Source organism: Saccopteryx bilineata, chromosome 5 (genome assembly GCF_036850765.1).
Source record: "Saccopteryx bilineata isolate mSacBil1 chromosome 5, mSacBil1_pri_phased_curated, whole genome shotgun sequence".
Classification (NCBI taxonomy): domain Eukaryota; kingdom Metazoa; phylum Chordata; class Mammalia; order Chiroptera; family Emballonuridae; genus Saccopteryx; species Saccopteryx bilineata.
This window is the reverse complement of record NC_089494.1, coordinates 100,154,982-100,174,285: the sequence shown is the minus strand read 5'-3', so window position 1 is coordinate 100,174,285 and position 19,304 is coordinate 100,154,982.

Below are 19,304 nucleotides of genomic sequence, written 5' to 3'. Positions count from 1 at the left end.
TGAGTGTCTATTTTTCTGCCAATACCATGCTGTTTTGATTGTCGTGGCCCTATAATATAGTTTGAAGCCAGGTATTGTATTGCCCCCAGCTTTGTTCTTTTTCTTTAGGTTTGCTTTGGCTATTTGGGGCTTTTTATAGTTCCATATAAATCTGATGATTTTTTGTTCCATTTCTTCAAAAAATGTCATAGGAATTTTGATGAAATTGCATTAAATTTATAAATTGCTTTGGGTAATATGGCCATTTTGATTATATTTATTCTTCTTATCCAAGAACAAGGAATACTTTTCCATCTCATTGTAACTTTTTCGATTTCCTTTAACAATGTTTTGTAGTTTTAGTTATATAGGCCCTTTACATTCTTTGTTATGTTTATTCCTAGGTATTTTTTGTTGTTGTTGCAATCATGAAGGGGATTTTTTTTTTAGTTTGTTTTCTAATATTTCATTGTTGGCATATAGAAAGGCTATGAACTTTTGTATGTTAATTTTGTATCTTGCGAACTTACTGTATTGGTTTATTGTTTCTAGTAATCTTTTTGTGGCGTCTGGGGTTTTCAATGTATAGGATCATATCATGTGCAAAAAGTGATAACTTCTTTTTTTCTGATATGGATGCCTTTTATTTCTTTCTCTTGTCTGCTCTGGCCAGAACTTTTAGCACCACGTTAAATAAGAGTGGAGAGAGAGGATAACTCTGTCTTGTTCCTGATTTAAGGGGGAAAGTCCTCAGTTTTATGTCATTTAATATGATGTTGGCTGATGGTTTATCATATATGGCCTTTATCATGTTGAGATATTTTCCTTCTATACCCATTTTGTTGAGAGTCTTAAACATAAAATTGTGTTGTATTTTATTGAATGCCTTTTCTGCATCTTTTAATAAGATCATGTGGTTTTTGTTCTTTGTTTTGTTGATATGGTGTATTACATTAACCATTTTATGTATGTTGAACCATCCTTGAGATTCTGGAATGAATTCCACTTGATCATGAAGTATTATTTTTTTAATATGTTGTTGTATTCGATTTGCCAGTATTTTGTTTAGTATTTTAGAATCTGTATTCATTAGAGATATTGGTCTGTAATTTTCTTTATTTGTACTGTCCTGGCCAGGTTTTGGTATGAGGGTTATTTTGGCCTCATAAAGTGTGTTTGGAAGTATTGCTTCTTCTTCAATTTTTTGGAAGACTTTGAGTAGAATAGGAACCAAGTCTTATTTGAATGTTTGATAGAATTCACTAGTATAACTGTCTGGGCCTGGACTTTTATTTTTGGTGAAGTTTTTAATAGTTTTTTCTATTTCCTCCCTGCTAATTGGTCTGTTTAGGCTTTCTGCTTCTTCATGACTCAGTCTAGGAAGGTTGTATTGTTCTAAGAATTTATCAATTTTTTCTAGATTGATGAATTTGGTGGCATATAGTTTTTCATAGTATTCTACAATAATTCTTTGTATATCTATGATGTCTGTGGTGATTTCTCCTCTTTCATTTTGAATTTTGTTTATATGAATCCTTTCTCTTTTTTCTTCGGTGAGTCTTCCCAAGGGTTTGTCAATTTTGTTGATCTTTTCAAAGAACCAGTTTTTTGTTTTATTAATTTTTTCTATAGTTTTTCTGTTCTCTATTTCATTTATTTCTGCTCTGATTTTTATTATTTTCTTTCTTTGGCTGGTTTTGGGTTGTTTTTTTCTTCTTTTTCTAGTTTCTTAAGGTGTGAAGTTAAGTGGTTCACTTGGGCTCTCTCTTGTTTGTTCATATAGACCTGAAGTGATATGAACTTCCCTCTTATTACTGCTTTTGCTGCATCCCAGAGATTGTGATATGTTGTATTGTCATTTTCATTTGTCTGTATATAGCTTTTGATATCTGCGCTTATTTCTTCTTAGACTCATTCATTTTTTAAAAGTATGTTGTTTAGTTTCCACATTTTTGTAGGTTTAGTTTCTCTTTTTTGCAGTTAAATTCTAGTTTCAAGGCTTTATGATCAGAAAATATGCTTGGTACAATTTCAATTTTGCTGAATTTGCTGATGTTATTTTTGTGGCCCAACATATAATCATTTCTTGAGAATGTTCCATGTACACTAGAGAAAAATGTATACTCTGTCACTTTGGGATGAAGTAGTCTGTAGATACTTCATCCCAAAGTGACAGAGTATACATTTTTTGTTTAAGGCCAATATATCTTTATTGATTTTCTGTTTGAATGAATGATCTAGAGCCATGAGCAGTGTATTGAGGTCTCCAAGTATGATTGTATTTTTGTCAGCTTTTGTTTTTAGGTCAATAAGTAGCTGTTTTATATATTTTGGTGCTCCTTGGTTTGGTGCATATATATTAAGGATTGTTATGTCTTCTTGATTCAGCATCCCCTTAATCATTATGAAATGAACATTTTTGTCTCTGAGTACTTTTGCTGTCTTTTAGTCAGTATTATTAGATATGATTATTGCTCCGCCTGCTTTTTTTTGGATTTATTTGCTTGGAGTATTGTTTTCCAGCCTTTCACTTTGAATTTGTTTTTATCCTTGTTGCTTAGATGTGTTTCTTGTAGGCAACATACACTTGGATTTTCTTTATTAATCCATTCTGCTTCTCTGTGCCTTTTTATTGGTGAGTTTAATTCATTTACATTTAGTGTAATTATTGACACTTGTGGGTTCCCTATTGCCATTTTATAAATTGCTTTCTTTTAGTTTTGTATCTTGTTTGATTCTTCTCTTTTGTTTTTCTTTCATTTGTTTTTGTTTGTTTGTATTCCATACTTCTTTCCTTTGTTGCTACCTTTTTTAAGTCATGTGCTTATGTGGTGGTTTTTTCAAGGGTGGTTACCATTAAGTAATGAAAAGGGTACCTACCATATTCATTGTAGTACCCTATTTTATAAGTGTTTCTGCACTTCATTGTCCTTTGCTACTTTTAATCTCCGTCCTCTCCCTTTTTTTTTGCTTTTGTTGTCACAGTTTAAATTTGGTTTTATTGTGTTCTTGGTGGAGATTTTACTTGTGGTTTTGTTTTGTTTTGTTCTTTAAATTTGATTGGAAAACACCCTTTAGCATCTCCTGGAGTGGGGGTTTTCTGATGATAAATTCCCTCATCTTTTCTGTATCTGTGAATGTTTTTACTTCTCCTTCGTATTTGAAGGATACCTTTGATGGGTATAGTATTCTTGGCTGAAAGTTTTTCTCTTTTATGGCTTTAAATATTGGGGTCCACTCTCTTCTAGCTTGTAGAGTTTCTGCTGAGAAATCTGATGATTATCTAATAGGCTTTCCTTTATATGTTGTGTTCTTCTTTTCTCTAGCAGCTTGAGAATTTTTTCTTTGTCGTTGGTTTGTGCCATCATCATTATGATGTGCCTTGGAGTAGGTTTGTTGTGGTTAACAAAACTCGGTGTTCTGTTTGCTTCTTGAATTTGAGGCTTTAGTTCTTTCCACAGGCTTGGGAAGTTCTCGTCTATTATTTGTTTGAATATATTCTCCATTCCATTTTCTCTCTCTTCTCCCTCTAATATACCTATTATTCTTTTTTTTTTTTTTATTTATTTTTACAGAGGCAGAGATAGACAGGAACAGACAGGAACAGAGAGAGATGAGAAGCATCAATCATTAGTTTCTCATTGCGCGTTGCAATTTCTTAGTCATTGATTGCTTTCTCACATGTGCCTTGACCGTGGGCCTTCAGCAGACTGAGTAACCCCCTGCTGGAGCCAGTGACCTTGGGTCCAAGCTGGTGAGCTCTTTGCTCAAGCCAGATGAGCCCGCGCTCAAGCTGGCAACTCGGGGTCTCGAACCTGGGTCCTTCCGCATCCCAGTCCGATGCTCTATCCACTGCGCCACCACCTGGTCAGGCATACCTATTATTCTTATGTTATTCTTTTTGATGTAGTAAGACAGTTCCTGTAGGGCTTTCTCAATTTTTTAAATTTTTGAGTCTCTCTCTTCTTCTCTCTGTTGTGCCTGAAGTTGCTTGTCTTCTATTTCACTAATCCTAACTTCTATCTGGCCTGTTCTATTAGCTTAGCTTGTTACCTCATTTTTGAGTTCATGAATTGAGTTTTTCATCTCTGTTTGATTTGTTTTTATAGTTTCAATTTCCTTGGTAATATATTCTTTGTGTTCATTGAGTTGTTTTCTGAGCTCTCTAAATTGCCTGTGTTTTCTTGTATATCTCTGAGTATTTATAGGATTTCTATTTTAAATTCTCTGTCATTTAGCTCCAAGGTTTCCAATATATTAAATTTTTTCTCCATAGATTTTTCCTCATCTATCTGTGCTACTTCTCTATCTTTTGTATCCATAATATTTAATTTCCTTTTTCTTAATGGCATCTGAGGGTGTTCTTGTTACTAGCACTAATGAAAATTAATAAAGAATAAAAAGTAAAAAAAATGGAAAAAAATTTGCAGAAAAACAAACAAAATAAACCAATAATAATTTATTATTCCCTCCCTTTTTTTTCTTCTCTTCCCCTCCTCTCTCCTCCTCCTTAGGAAAATATCGTGATAAACTGTGAATTATATTATGCTAAATGGACCAAAAACTGCCTATAATGGAGGGCCTGAGTTGGGGGGAAGTGTTAAAGGGGCAAAAAAGGAAGTAGGGACCCACAAAATGCAAAAAAGAAAAAAATTTGGGTCAAGTATAAAATGATTTGCTTGTAAGTTATGGTTGACTATGAGATATAATGAGAGGGATAAGAGGGAAACAGGAAAAAGGAAAAAAAGTAACTATTGTATTAAGTGGAGCAAAAACTAAATAGAATGGAGATCCTGGGTTGGGAGGAATGCTAATGAGTTAAAAAGCAAGGTAAAAAGGACCCAAAATGCCACCAAAAAAAAAAAAAAAAAGAAAAAGAAAACTTGAATCCCAAATTAAATAATTGGTCATGATTGAGGATTGAATGAGAGGAACAGTAAAAGGAAAAAAGGAGAAACTAATAGAGGGAGAGAAATAAGAAAAAAGGGAAAAGGAAAAGAAGAAAAAAGAAAAAAAACAAAAATAGGGAGAGAGAAAGAGTTAAGGATTTTGGAGTGTAACCCTCATGGAGAGTAAAGAAGAAGAAAAGAAATAAAATGTAACACTTATGGGTAGTGTAGTTCAAGAAGAGGACAGAATAAGATGAGCAGATAATAAAAGGACCAAGGTATAGGAAATAGAAATAATAATAATAAAGGCAAGAAGATGAATGAGACAAAAAAAGAGTGGAACAAGTTATAAAGTCTGTGGATTTTTCTTGATTTTGAGAGGATAACTTCTGCCTTTTTCTTTCCTCTCCCTCTTCCTGGTCAGTGACTTTGTACCCTAGGCTCTGCCCCTGTGGCACACTTAGGTAGAGATTTGCAATTGATGAGACTCTATGGCGATGTCATATATTAGGCTTCAGTCTCGTTGGTAGTCAAGGCTTGTTAGCATTTGTAGGCTCTGACAATGAGAGAGTCCATTTTCCCGGAGCCTCTCTCCTAGTCTCTCCTTCCTGAATTAGCAGCCAGATGTTCCAGCTATGAGTCTGCCACTGCCTCTGCCTGGGGAGTAAGAGGCTCAAATAACTGGCAAATACCCACTCTATTTCCACTCAATGCAGGGCTCTGGGTAAGGCTCTAGCAGTCAGAGCCGCCAGCATAATCAGGCAGGGCTGGGAGCCAGTTGCTCTCAAGGTGACTTTCTATGAGCCTCCAGGCCTGTTCAGCAGCCTAGGACTCTGTGGGACCACTCTCCCCAGGTTTTCCGCACTTTGTAGCCTGTTTTGGCTGGGAAGAAGATGCCCTATTCGCTACCTGCAGTATAGGAGGTCTAACATCTGCCAAGTCCCTCTTTTTAGCGTATATCCCTGAGTATGAAAGCTCTGCCAATCAGAAGTTGCCCCCACCCCTTTAGCAAGAGGCACTAAAAAATATCATGCCTCTTGCCTTGGATCGCTGAACTGAGAGAGATCTTGTCACTTAGAGCCGTGTAGGTCTGTTGGGAGGTGAGCAGACTGTGGGTTAAGCTAATTTCAGCAATTGGATCCGCCTATCTGCTCCAGAAAGGACTGCAAGCTGCCTGCATGCCCCTCCCTTATGCTTGATTGTTAGCTTGAATGGTTGAGTGAGGCGCCCTGCCTGCCTAGAGAAGCTCGAGCATAGGGAAGTTCACTTATGCGCACTCCCTGCACGCCACTGGCAGCTGCTGCTCATGGCGTGCGCGTTTGCTCGCATGGGATGATTCACCACAGGCACACTCCCTCCTCGGCTTGAACCAACATTTGTGTCGCAGCCAAGCTATCTCCACACCCTTAGCTCCACCCCCCCCGACTCTCAGTTCCAAGTGAAAGCAGCCTTTGCTCAGGTTAGTGAGGAAGGCAGGTATTTTTTTGTCCGACTTATTTCCTTCAGGGTTGATTATATATTTAGTCAATTTTTTGTTCAACCCTACCTTTGCCTTCAGTGTGTGGAACTCCTGGACGCTCCAAGGATAGATTTTTCTGTCTCTGGTTGTTGAACTTGTTGAAATTTTGGGGAGATTTGTTGGCCACGCTCCTCACGGCACCATTTCTCTGACTTCCTGTCAGTAACACATCTAAAACAAGAATCCATGGTTATAAACTACCATTGCTGCATAAAAAACTACCACTATCCATCTTAAATGAATGCAAGAGAGAAGAAAATGGCTAAAGTGATAAATACAGAATCTCTTTTTAAGGAGATAAACTTTAGGGCAAAGAAGTATTATTTCATATTATTAATTTTAACTACCTAACAATGAGGAGAAAAAGGATGTCCAGTGAGGAAATTTCTGTTTGTGTTGATTACTTATAGTTTATTATTTATGATATCTATTTATTGTTTTAATAATGGAAGAGTTGTATGTATTTCTATGATTTATGAGTAATATAAATACAACAAAGTAAATTTTGCTGAAACTTAAGATACACAGATTTTGTGTCAAACAGAACTTTGTTTTGAGAGTATACTCTCTCTCAGCATATAATTACTAGCATATTCAAATTTTAAACTCCATTATAAGTTGTAGAAAACAATCTTTTAAAGCTATAAATTAGGCCCTGGCCAGTTGGCTCAGTGGTAGAGCATCGGCCTGGCGTGCAGAAGTCCCGGGTTTGATTCCTGGCCAGGGCACACAGGAGAAGCACCTATCTGCTTCTCCACCCCTCCCCCTCTCCTTCCTCTCTGTCTTTCTCTTCCCCTCCTGCAGCCAAGGCTCCATTGGAGCAAAGATGGCACAGGCGCTGGGGATGGCTCCTTGGCCTCTGCCCCAGGCACTAGAGTGGCTCTGCTCACAATAGAGTGACGCCCTGGAGGGGCAGAACATTGCCCCCTGGTGGGCAGAGCGTCGCCCCCTGGTGGGCATGCTGGGTGGATCCTGGTCAGGGGCATGCGGGAGTCTGTCTGACTGTCTCTCTCCATTTCCAGCTTCAGAAAAATACAAAAAAAAAAAAAAAGAAAGCTATAAATTAGTTTTTATAATCAGGCAATTTTATTATTGATCTCAAATATATTAAGACTGTCAATATAGAAGTATTTAATTGCATATATATAGTCTTTAAATTTTGTGTTCTGAAAATTAATACTTTTGAAAAATAATTTATTATGAACTATTAGTTACAGTAATATAAGGTGTCAAGTAGAGATTATAGTCACTCTTAAAGTGCTTTTAAAATTACAACTGTTTCATTGACAAATAATTCCAAGCTGATTTTTTCATAGTGACAAAAAATGATTCCCTTCTTCAAAGTGTATTTAAGATTTTTTAAAATTTAATTTTATTTAACAAACTATGTATTATGATGAAATCAAAAGTGAATAAATGTCAAAGAGATTTAACTACGTCTTGGACGATGAGAAAGGTATAGAGAATTGAGAAGAGCTAAGGGAATAAAACCATATAAAAAATAATGTACATTCGTGTGTATTTTAACTTCAAAGATATGTTCTGAGAAATGTGTTGTTAGGCAATTTCATCAGTGTACAAACATCACAGAGTGCACTTATACGTATCAATACAGTCAAGCCTTCTACTCACCTAGGCTATATGGTAAAGTGCAACTAATAAGCTATAAACCTGTCTAACATGCTACTGTATTGAATAATACAGGCAGTTTTAACACAAAAGTATTTGTGTATTTAAACATATCTAAACATAAAAAATGCAATAAAATATACAGTATAAAAGATAAAAATTGTATGCAGGTATAGAGCACTTACTATGAATGAAGCCTGGAAGACTGGAAGTTGTTCTGGGTGAGTCAGTGAGTGAATGTGGAGGACTATGGCATTACTGGACACTACTGTAGACTTTATAAACATGACCCACAGCCCTCCTTCTGCCTTCTTTCTGACAAGGTCAGAAACAAAATATAAAAACTGCCAATACTGCTCCATTAACAGGAATGTGGGCTGGATTGATTGAAAATATCTACAAGAAACTGGATGGGTAAATCATAGATCACCACAATAGTGACTGCCAAGGGTCACTATTGAAATCTAGCCTGTGGCTCAGTAGGAATCAAATATCAAGATGGAGAGATAAAGAAACATATGGCAGGGCAATTTGATTTTAGCTATAACATGTTGTAGTAGTGGTCAAATTAAGGATCTTTGTGGTATTAGTTTAAAAAAGAGAGTATTTAACATGGAAAGAGTATAGAACCTAGGATTCAATATTTTGTCTTTGGAAATTTGTTTTTGTTCCATTGACCCTATCAGGCACAAAGGGCTCTAGAACTGCGTTGATGGAACAAATAAACTTATCTATGCCTTATATCATTACCACCTGAAAATATTTCCCAAGTACAGGGACAGGTTAACTCCATATTACCACAGAAAGCTTTTACTAATGTGACAGTGGCACTTGATATTTATAAAAATAACTTCTGTGAACCTGTTTCTGGCATAGGATCTTATGCTCTCAGTGAACAGTTACAGTCATGTACTCTAAAGACCATCAGGATGGATCTGCCAGGGCTGTACCTCCTTCTGACTATGCAGTGCTGGGGGCCAGTGTCCTCTTTGCTGAGATAGATCAGTGGCTGACTGACTGGGATGTAACCTGTGCATGCAAGACCGAAGTGCTGTGAGGGAGAGAGAATCCGTTGCCGAGTCCCACAGATACTGCTCTCAGCATAGAAAAACAATTTTTTTTCTGAAACACACATTGTTCCATTTCTTACAGCAATTTCAGCTCCACTATAATCTTATGGAACCACTGTCATATGCATGGTCTGTCATTGACCAAAATGCCATTACATAAGACAGGTCTATAAATGAAATCAGGTAGGAAAGTTGTTACAATTTAAGGGATAATAGTTAATGACTCTGATAACTGAAAGTAGGTATGTAGGGATCTTTTTGGTGACTTAGGATAAGTAAAACTCTAAGCTCAATAGGTTTTATTTCATAGAAGGCAGTGTAGACATTTGATAAAGAAAACTGCAATGCAGTCTTTGTTTAGGGAGAGAAGTGAGATGGTGAAAGGAATCACAGATTGGAAAAACAAGAGATTGGAAGTCAATAAACCAATAAAGAAGTCATAATAGTCCCAGCACACAGTTAGGGACCATTGGTTCAGCATCTTTGGGAATAAGCAAAACATTATAAAAATAAGCAGCATGGTTAAAACAGAAATGGCAGAGTTTAAGAAGTGAATTAGAGGAAAAAGCTGGTGGTAACTCAAAAATAAGTAAAGGCAGAAGAGCAGCCTTGGAAAAGAGGGTAATGATGTCATCACTTTTGGGTTCTGATTATGGAGCTGGAAGCATGTTACATTGAGATATTTAGAAACTAAGAATCAAAGTGATTATATGGATTTGGGAGTAATGAATTTAAAAGTGAAAGTTGAAACTCTAAAGATAGGTGACACTTTCAAAGGCAAAGTGGATAGCGGATAGACCTGGAGTATGGACGTCCAAAGTTTGACTCCCAGTCAGAGCATACAAGAGAAACAACCATTTGCTTCTCTCCTCCACCCTCTCCTCCTTCTCTCTCTCTCTCTCTCTCTCTCTCTCTCTGTCTTTTCCCCTCACACAACCAGTGGCTCTATTGGCTCCAGTGTTGGCCCCAGGCACTGAGGATTGTTAGGTTGGTCCAAGTGTGTCAACCTCAGGTGCTAAAATAGCTCAATTGAGCATTGGTCTCAGATGGGTTGCTAGGTGGATCCCCAGCATGTGGGAGTCTAACACAGTATCTACCCTCCTCTTATTAAAGAAAAGAAAAGAAAAGAAAAAAAAAAAGAAAAAAAAAAGAAAAGAAAAGAAAAAACAGACAAAGCATTAAGCAAAATTAGACAAGGTTGATATTGAACTAGTAGATGAATTTCTACTTAAGCAATTAAAGGAAGAAGCAATAAAATCTTCTTCAAAAGAATACTCATACAAGTAGGAAAAAATTAGATGAATATAAGTATTAAGAAAAAAATGATAAGGTGTTGCTCAATAATTTTATGAATAAAAGTCACAAATATATCAATTAAAAGACCACTAATTCTCTTTTTTTTATTAAATTTAATGCAATGACATTGATAAATCAGGGTACATTTGTTGAGAGAAAATATCTCTAGATTATTTTGACATTTGATTGTGCTGTATACCCCTCCCGCAAAGTTAGATTGTCTTCTGTCACCTTCTATCTGGTTTTCTTTATGCCCCTCCCCTCCCCTAACCCCTCTCTCCTTCTTCACCCCATCCCCCCTCCCCCAACCCCCCACCCCTATTGCCATCACATCCTTGTTCATGTCTCTGAGTCTCATTTTTATGTCCCTTCTATGTATGGATTCATCTCAGTTTTTTTTTTCTGATTTACTTATTTCACTCCGTATAATGTTATCAAGGTCCATCCATGTTATTGTAAATGATCCGATGTCATCATTTCTTATGGCTGAGTAGTATTCCATAGTATATATGTACCAAAGTTTTTTAATCCACTCGTCCTCTGACGGACACTTGGGCTGTTTCCAGATCTTCGCTATTGTGAACAATGCTGCCACAAACATGCGGGTGTATTTCTCCTTTTCGATCCCTTCTATGGTGTCCTTGGGGTATATTCCTAAAAGTAGGATAGCTGGGTCAAAAGGCAGTTCGATTTTCAGTTTTTTGAGGAATCTCCAAACTGTTTTCCACAGTGGCTGCACCAGTCTGCATTCCCACCAGCAGTGCAGGAGGGTTCCCTTTTCTCCACATCCTTGCCAGCACTTATTCTGTGTTGTTTTGTTGATAAGCGCCATTCTGACTGGTGTAAGGTGATATCTCATTGTGGTTTTAATTTGCATTTCTTTAATGATTAGTGATGTTGAGCATTTTTTCATATGCCTATTGGCCATCTGTATGTCCTCTTTGGAGAAGTGTCTATTCATCTCTTTTGCCCATTTTTGGATTCGGTTGTTTGTCTTCCTGGTGTTGAGTTTTGCAAGTTCTTTATAAATTTTGGTTATTAACCCCTTATCAGACGTATTGTCAAATATGTTCTCCCATTGTGTAGTTTGTCTTTCTATTCTGTTCTTGTTGTCTTTAGCTGTGCAAAAGCTTTTTAGTTTGATATAGTCCCATTTGTTTATCCTGTCTTTTATTTCACTTCCCCGTGGAGATAAATCAGCAAATATATTGCTCCGAGAGATGTCGGAGAGCTTACTGCCTATGTTTTCTTTTAAGATGCTTATGGTTTCACGGCCTACATTCAAGTCTTTTATCCATTTTGAGTTTATTTTTGTGAGTGGTGTAAGCTGGTGATCTAGTTTCATTTTTTTGCAGGTAGCTGTCCAATTTTCCCAACACCATTTGTTAAAGAGGCTGTCTTTACTCCATTATATTTCCTTACCTCCTTTGTCAAATATCAGTTGTCCATAAAACTGTGGGTTTATTTCTGGGTTCTCTGTTCTGTTCCATTGATCTATATGCCTGTTCTTATGCCAGTACCAGGCTGTTTTGAGCACAATGGCCTTGTAGTATAACTTGATATCAGGAAGTGTGATACCTCCCACTTTATTCTTCTTTTTTAAGATTGCTGAGGCTATTCGTGTCCTTTTTTGGTTCCATATAAATTTTTGGAATATGTGTTCTATATCTTTGAAGTATGTCATTGGTATTTTAATTGATATTGCATTGAATTTATAAATTGCTTTGGGTAATATAGACATTTTAATGATGTTTATTCTTACTAACCATGAGCACGGTATATGCTTCCACTTGTTAGTATCTTCCTTGATTTCTTTTATCAATGTTTTGTAATTTTCCGAGTACAAGTCTTTAGTCTCCTTGGTTAAGTTTACTCCTAGGTACTTTATTTTTTTGGTTGTAATTGTGAAGGGGATTGTTTCCTTAATTTCTCTTTCTGACTGTTCATTGTTGGTGTATAAAAATGCTTCTGATTTCTGAGTATTGATTTTATATCCTGCCACTTTGCTGAATTTATTTATCAGGTCCAGTAGTTTTTTGACTGAGACTTTAGGGTTTTCTATATACAATATCATATCATCTGCAAATAATGATAGTTTTACTTCTTCTTTTCCAACTTGAATGCCTTTTATTTCTTCTTCTTGTCTGATTGCTGTGGCTAGGACTTCCAGGACTATGTTAAATAAGAGTGGTGAAAGGGGGCACCCCTGCCTTGTTCCTGATCTTAAGGGTATTGCTTTAAATTTTTGCCCATTGAGTATGATGTTGGCTGTGGGTTTCTCATAGATGGCTTTTATTATGTTGAGGTATGTTCCCTGTATTCCCACTTTGCTGAGAGTTTTGATCATGAAAGGGTGCTGGATTTTATCAAATGCTTTTTCTGCATCTATTGAAATTATTATCAATATATGGTTTTTCTCCTTCTTTTTGTTTATGTGATGAATCACATTGATTGATTTACGAATATTGTACCAGCCTTGCCTCCCCAGAATAAATCCCACTTGATCATGGTGTATGATTTTTTCCATATGTTGTTGGATCTGGTTTGCTAATATTTTGTTGAGGATTTTAGCATCTATATTCATCAGAGATATTGGCCTATAATTTTCTTTCTTTGTGTTGTCTTTGCCTGGTTTTGGAATCAGAATTATGCTCGCCTCATAAAAGGAGTTTGGAAGTCTTCCTTCCTCTTGAATTTTTTGAAATAGTTTGAGAAGGATAGGAGTTAGTTCTTCTTTGAATATTTGGTAGAATTCCGTTGTGAAGCCATCGGGCCCCGGACTTTTCTTTGTTGGGAGTTTTTTGATAACTGTTTCGATCTCCTTTGGTGTAATCGGTCTGTTTAAGTTTTCTGATTCTTCCAGATTGATTTTTGGAAGATTGTATGTTTCAAGGAATTTGTTCATTTCATCTAGGTTGTCTAGTTTTTTGGCATACAGTTCTTCATAGTATTTTCTTACAATATTTTGTATTTCTGTTCTGTCAGTTGTTATTTCTCCTCTCTCATTTCTAATTTTATTTATTTGAGTCCTCTCTCTCTTTTTCTTCGTGAGTCTACTTAAAGGTTCATCAATCTTGTTTACCTTTTCAAAGAACCAGCTCCTAGTTTCATTGATCCTCTGTATTTTTTCTTTAGCCTCTATGTCATTTATTTCTGCTCTGATCTTTATTATTTCCTTTCTTCTACTACATTTGGGCTTTACTTGCTGTTCTTTTTCTAATTCTTTTAGATGCAGGGTTAAGTTGTTTATTTGAGCTTTTTCTAGCTTCTGAAAGTGTGCCTGTAGTGCTATGAACTTCCCTCTCAGCACTGCTCTCGCTGTGTCCCATAAATTTTGAGTTGTTGTATGCTCATTGTCATTCGTTTCTAGGAATTTCTTTATTTCTTCTTTGATATCATTCTTAATCCATTCATTATTTAACAACCTGCTATTTAGTTTCCATGTGTTTGAGAATTTTTGAGCTTTTCTGCTGTGGTTCATTTCTAGTTTCATGCCGTTGTGATCGGAGAAAGTGCTTGATATGATTTTAGTCTTCTTAAATTTGTTGAGAGCACTTTTGTGCCCTAACATGTGGTCTATCCTAGAGAATGTACCATGAGCACTTGAAAAGAATGTATATTCTGCTGCTTTAGGGTGAAAGGTTCTGAAGATATCTATTAAATCGAGTTGATCTAGTGTTTCCAATAAGTCTGTTGTTTCTTTGTTAATTTTCTTTCTTGAGGATCTATCTAGTGATGTTAGTGGGGTATTGAAATCCCCTACTATTATAGTATTGCTGTTGATCTCGCCCTTTAAATCCGTCAAAGTCTGTTTTATATATTTGGGTGCTCCTATATTAGGTGCATAGATATTTATAATAGTTATATCTTCCTGTTGGATTACTCCCTTTATCATTATGTAGTGGCCTTCTTTATCTCTTACTATATCCTTTGTTTTAAAGTCCAATTTGTCTGATATAAGTATTGCTACCCCAGCTTTTTTTTCATTTCCATTTGCATGAAACATTTTTTTCCATCCTTTTACCTTCAATCTGTGTGTGTCTTTTGTTCTAAGGTGTGTCTCTTGTAGACAACATATGTACGGGTCCTGTTTTCTTATCCACGCAGCTACCCTATGTCTTTTGATTGGATCATTTAATCCATTTACATTTAAGGTTATTATTGATATGTAGTTGTTTATTGCCATTTTCTTCTTTAAAGGTGTATTCCTTTTTTTTTTTTTTCTGAATTCTTTTCCCACTTTATCTGTTTACACCAGGCCCCTTAATATTTCCTGCAGCATTGGTTTGGTTGTAATGAATTCCTTGAGTTGTTTTTTGTCTGGGAAGCTTTTTATTTCTCCTTCAATTTTAAACGATAGCCTTGCTGGATAAAGTAGTCTTGGTTGTAGGTTCTTATTCTGCATTACTTTGAATATTTCTTGCCATTCCCTTCTGGCCTCAAGTGTTTCTGTTGAGAAGTCAGATGTCATCCTTATGGGGGCTCCTTTGTAGGTGATAACTTTTTTATCTCTTGCAGCTTTTAATATTTTCTCTTTATCGCTTAGCTTTGGTATTTTAATTATGATGTGTCTTGGTGTAGGTTTCTTTGGGTTTCTCTTTAATGGAGTCCTCTGTGCTTCTTGGATTTGTGAGAGTTTCTCTTGCATTAATTTAGGGAAGTTTTCAGCTATGATATGATTGAACAAAGTCTCTATCCCTTGTTCTTTTTCTTCTTCTTCAGGAACCCCTATGATGCGGATGTTATTTCTCTTCATGTTGTCACAGAGCTCTCTAAGTGTTTCCTCTGACTTTTTGAGTCTTTTTTCTCTTTTCTTCTCTGCTTTCATGCCTTCATTCCAGTTGTCTTCTAACTCGCTGATTCGATCCTCTGCTCTATCTATCCTGTTTTTAATTCCTTCCATTGTGGTCTTTATTTCTCATATTGTATTTGTCGTCTCCAACTGATTCTTTTTTATACTTGCTATTTCTTTATTTAGGTTTTCAAACTGCCCCTCCATTGTTGTTCTAAGATCCCTAAACATCCTTACAATCATTATTTTGAACTCCGCATCTGGAAGTTTGATTATTTCCATATCACTCAGTTCATCTCTTGAAGGTGTCTCTTGTGGTTTCATTTGGATTGCACTCCTTTGTCTTCTCATCTTCTTTTTTTTATTTTTTTATTTGTCGAGTTGATTGAGTCTAGGCTTGGTGTTGTCTGCCTCCAGTTTTCAGTTGTGTTATTTTTAGGTCTTCGTGGGTTGGTATCAGCTATTATTTGTAATCCACTTTCGGATTTGGGCAGCTTTGAAGTCTTGATTTGTTTGTGTTCTTAACAGGTGATAGTCTTGTTAACTGATCTCAGCAGGGGGCTTCCTTGAAACTGTATCCAGGAATGCTGTGGGTGTAACCTGAGATGCTGAAGGTCTCTTCCACCAACTAATCTCACTGGGGGCAGGGTTTTTTCTCAGCTTCAGTAGGGGGAGGTGTATCTCAGATCTCCATTGAGACCTGAGTTACTGCCCCTCCTCCCCACTTCTTGTTTTCAGCTGTGTCTTGTTGTGCTGATTGGAGCTGGATAGATATCCGGAGATCTCTGATCCGGAAGCACTTCAGCTCTGTTTTGTGAAAGGTTCAGTCCCTCCCCCAGCTATGGCCGCCTCCAGCACGAATTAGTCAGCTTTTTTATTTCGTTTCTTGCATACTTAGCCCCTCACAGTCTGTCCCTCTCCCTGTCTTTTTCACTTGGGAGATAAGCTGGTCTTTTCAACCCACCTTGCTCCCTGGTCACCAGGTAAGTGGCTGTGAGCAGTAGTTTCTGCTCTTTTTCCTCTGTGAAATCCTCTCTGGGCTCTCAGCCTCACCCCCCTCCTTCTGTTCCTGTAAGCAGAGGAGATTCAGGCACTCCTTACCAGGATTATTGTGGCTTCCTCTTTGCTCCTTGGTTTTTGAGAGCTGTTTTTGCAGTTCAGTGTTGGTTTTTCATGCTGATTTTTTCTAAATTGATTTGTATTCCAGTTTGGTGTTGAGAGCTGGGCGTCTGTGCGTCCGCCTACTCCGCTGCCATCTTCTGATCGACCACTAATTCTCTTTAGCAGAGCATTATCTGTTGAGTAGAATCATGGGGAAGGAGATCGTGTGGTGTGGCTGTGTTATAAAACCATGGTGAAATAGATAGTTCTGTTTTGAGATACTGGCATAAAAAGAGAAGGTAGTTTGGAAGTGAAGTAAAATCAGGAAAAGGATATTTTAGTATAGAGAAAGTCAGATGCCAAAAAATTTTTGTGTCTTAGTCCCAAGAGTAAAGGTTTTATTGAAGATAAAATAGAGAAAAATGAAAATAAAACTGTAGAAAAATGTCAAGAAAAATACAAGCTCCATCTGTAAGTCAAATATATTAATACTTAAATCTAGAACTATTGAAAGGTTTGGTGGTTATTGTCTAGCTTCACAAATAGTATGCAACTAATAAATGTCAACTATTATTCTTATTAATATAAAAACATATAATTAATTTACATGCTATTAGGCAATAAAGAGGTTCATATAAATGAATTTCAAAGAAGAGAAGCTCTCCTAACAAATACTAAATTTGAGCTACTTTCTAAATTATGCATACTGTAACTTCCCCTCCTTGAGAATTCAGAAATGCCATATTTTATATGTTTTCATGATTCATTGTCCTTTTGAAACCATTAATGATGTTTAATGGTATTGTACTGTAATAGGAATACTTGCTTCTAGATTGTCTTAGAAAAGTCCAGGCTCTGGAAAAGAAAGATGAACAACAACAAAATCATCGTGAAGATGAGCAAGTGCCAATAAAACAATTCTATCTTGTGGAGGCAGAACCGCTAAGTTTAATAAGCACAGAAAATCCTGGGTTCAGGTTTATGTGCAGCATTTACTGACCTCACCTTGATTCCTCCCCTGTTTTACTTAGCTCACAGGATCAGTTTGATCAATGGCTGAAAATCCACTTGGTTAACTGAAATGATTTATACAAATGCAGGGGACTGTAGCAATTGAGTTTTTAGAAATTTCAGAATAAAGGGCAAGAGCTAAACATACTTGAAATTGTTCCTAGAGCCCTATTGTATTTCTGTATTTACATATAACTTTTCCAGCTATTTTGAGGGGACTACAAATTGGTTTCCAAATGATCATTCTAATGGAGAAGACCTATGCAGAATTTTACCTTTTGAAAGTAAATGGCATATAGTAGAGAAAAAGAAAGATTGAGTATCTCAAATAGAGTTCTGTTGGTGGGATTGTTTTAAGATGCTCTCTTCTGAGAAAATTGGACTGGCGTCCTGCTAAACCTCGGAAGTTGCCATTCTGCCTTTTATAATCTATTCATTGCAAACTGTGATCCTCCATGAAAAGCAAGAGCAAGCCTACTTGATTACATCTGAGTTGTATGTGATGCAGTGTTGTTTAAATTCTGTTCCTTACCTTTAGGGTGTTCTACAGGAGCTTTTCCGGAGCATGTGATTAGTATGAAAGATTGCAAAAAAGTATCTCCAAAGATAGAACTACCAGAGCCCTGTCCTTACTTTAATAAGAGCAACTCCAACAGTATCTGTTTAAATCAGAGGGGAAAGAAGGAAGGAAGAAAGGAAGGAAGGAAGGAAGGAAGGAAGGAAGGAAGGAAGGAAGGAAGGGAGGGAGGGAGGGAGGGAGGGAGGGAAGGAGGGAGGGAGGGAGGGAGGGGGGAGGGAGGGAGGGAGGGGGGAGGGAGGGAGGGAGGGGGGAGGGAGGGAGGGAGGAGGAAGAAAGAAAGAAAGAAAGAAAGAAAGAAAGAAAGAAAGAAAGAAAGAAAGAAAGAAAGAAAGAAAGGAGGAAGGGAGGAAGGGAGAAAGGGAAGAAAGAAGGAAGGAAGGAAAGAGATATTGAAATAAAAATAATTGCCGTGGCTGGTTGGCTCAGTGGTAGAGCGTTGGCCTGGTGTGCAGGAGTCCTGGGTTTGATTCCCAGCCAGGGCACACAGGAGAAGCGCCTATCTACTTCTCCAAACCTCCCACTCTCCTTCCTCTCTGTCTCTCTCTTTCCCTCCTGCAGCCAAGACTCCAATGGAGCAAGGTTGCTCCAGGCGCTGAGGATGGCTCCATGGCCTCAGCCTCAGGCACTAGAATGGCCCTGGTTGCAACAGAACAATGCCCCAGATGGGAAGAGCATCACCCCTGGTGGGCATGCCAGGTGGATCTTGGTTGGGCGCATGCGGGAGTCTGTCTGACTGCCTCCCTGTTTCCAACTTTGGAAAGATACAAAAAATAAATTAATAAAAAAATAATTGAGAAGAGTTAGAATGCAATATCAAATAGAAGATGACACAAGATGATGTGTTTAAAAAACACACATTTTCAAAATAAACGGAGTGTGATTGAAAGAATTTATGTTAAATGACATTGTCAAGAACAACAATGATAGCAATTAAATCAAGGGCTAAATGAGTGTGGAAAGTGTTTGAAATTTTCAGGAGGAAAATAAAATGGTATTTAATTTGAGATAAATACTAGAATCGGCTAACAGCAGGGCTGCCCAGCAGAGGCCACTTACTATATAAATCATAATCATTCTATAATTTTCCCTTCACTTCATTCTGCAAGTAGATAACAGGAAGAAATAACACAATGAAGGTTGTGAAACAATCTCATTTGAAAGGTGCAAATTGGTACTGTAAATTCTAGTTCATAATCATAATAAAATTTAGTTCATAATCTCAATTAATATTTGGATTATAAATTAAATAATAAATGAAAAAAACAGAGGAAGCCTATTCCATATGATACTAAATTGTGTAAAAAGTTTGGGCTCTCATATTAATTGAACTCCATAAAATAATGACAACAATTTGGACATTTCCTTGATATTCAAGGGTGAAACACATGGATCTTTTAACTAATTGTTCATCTCCTCATCTATCATAATATTTTTAAGG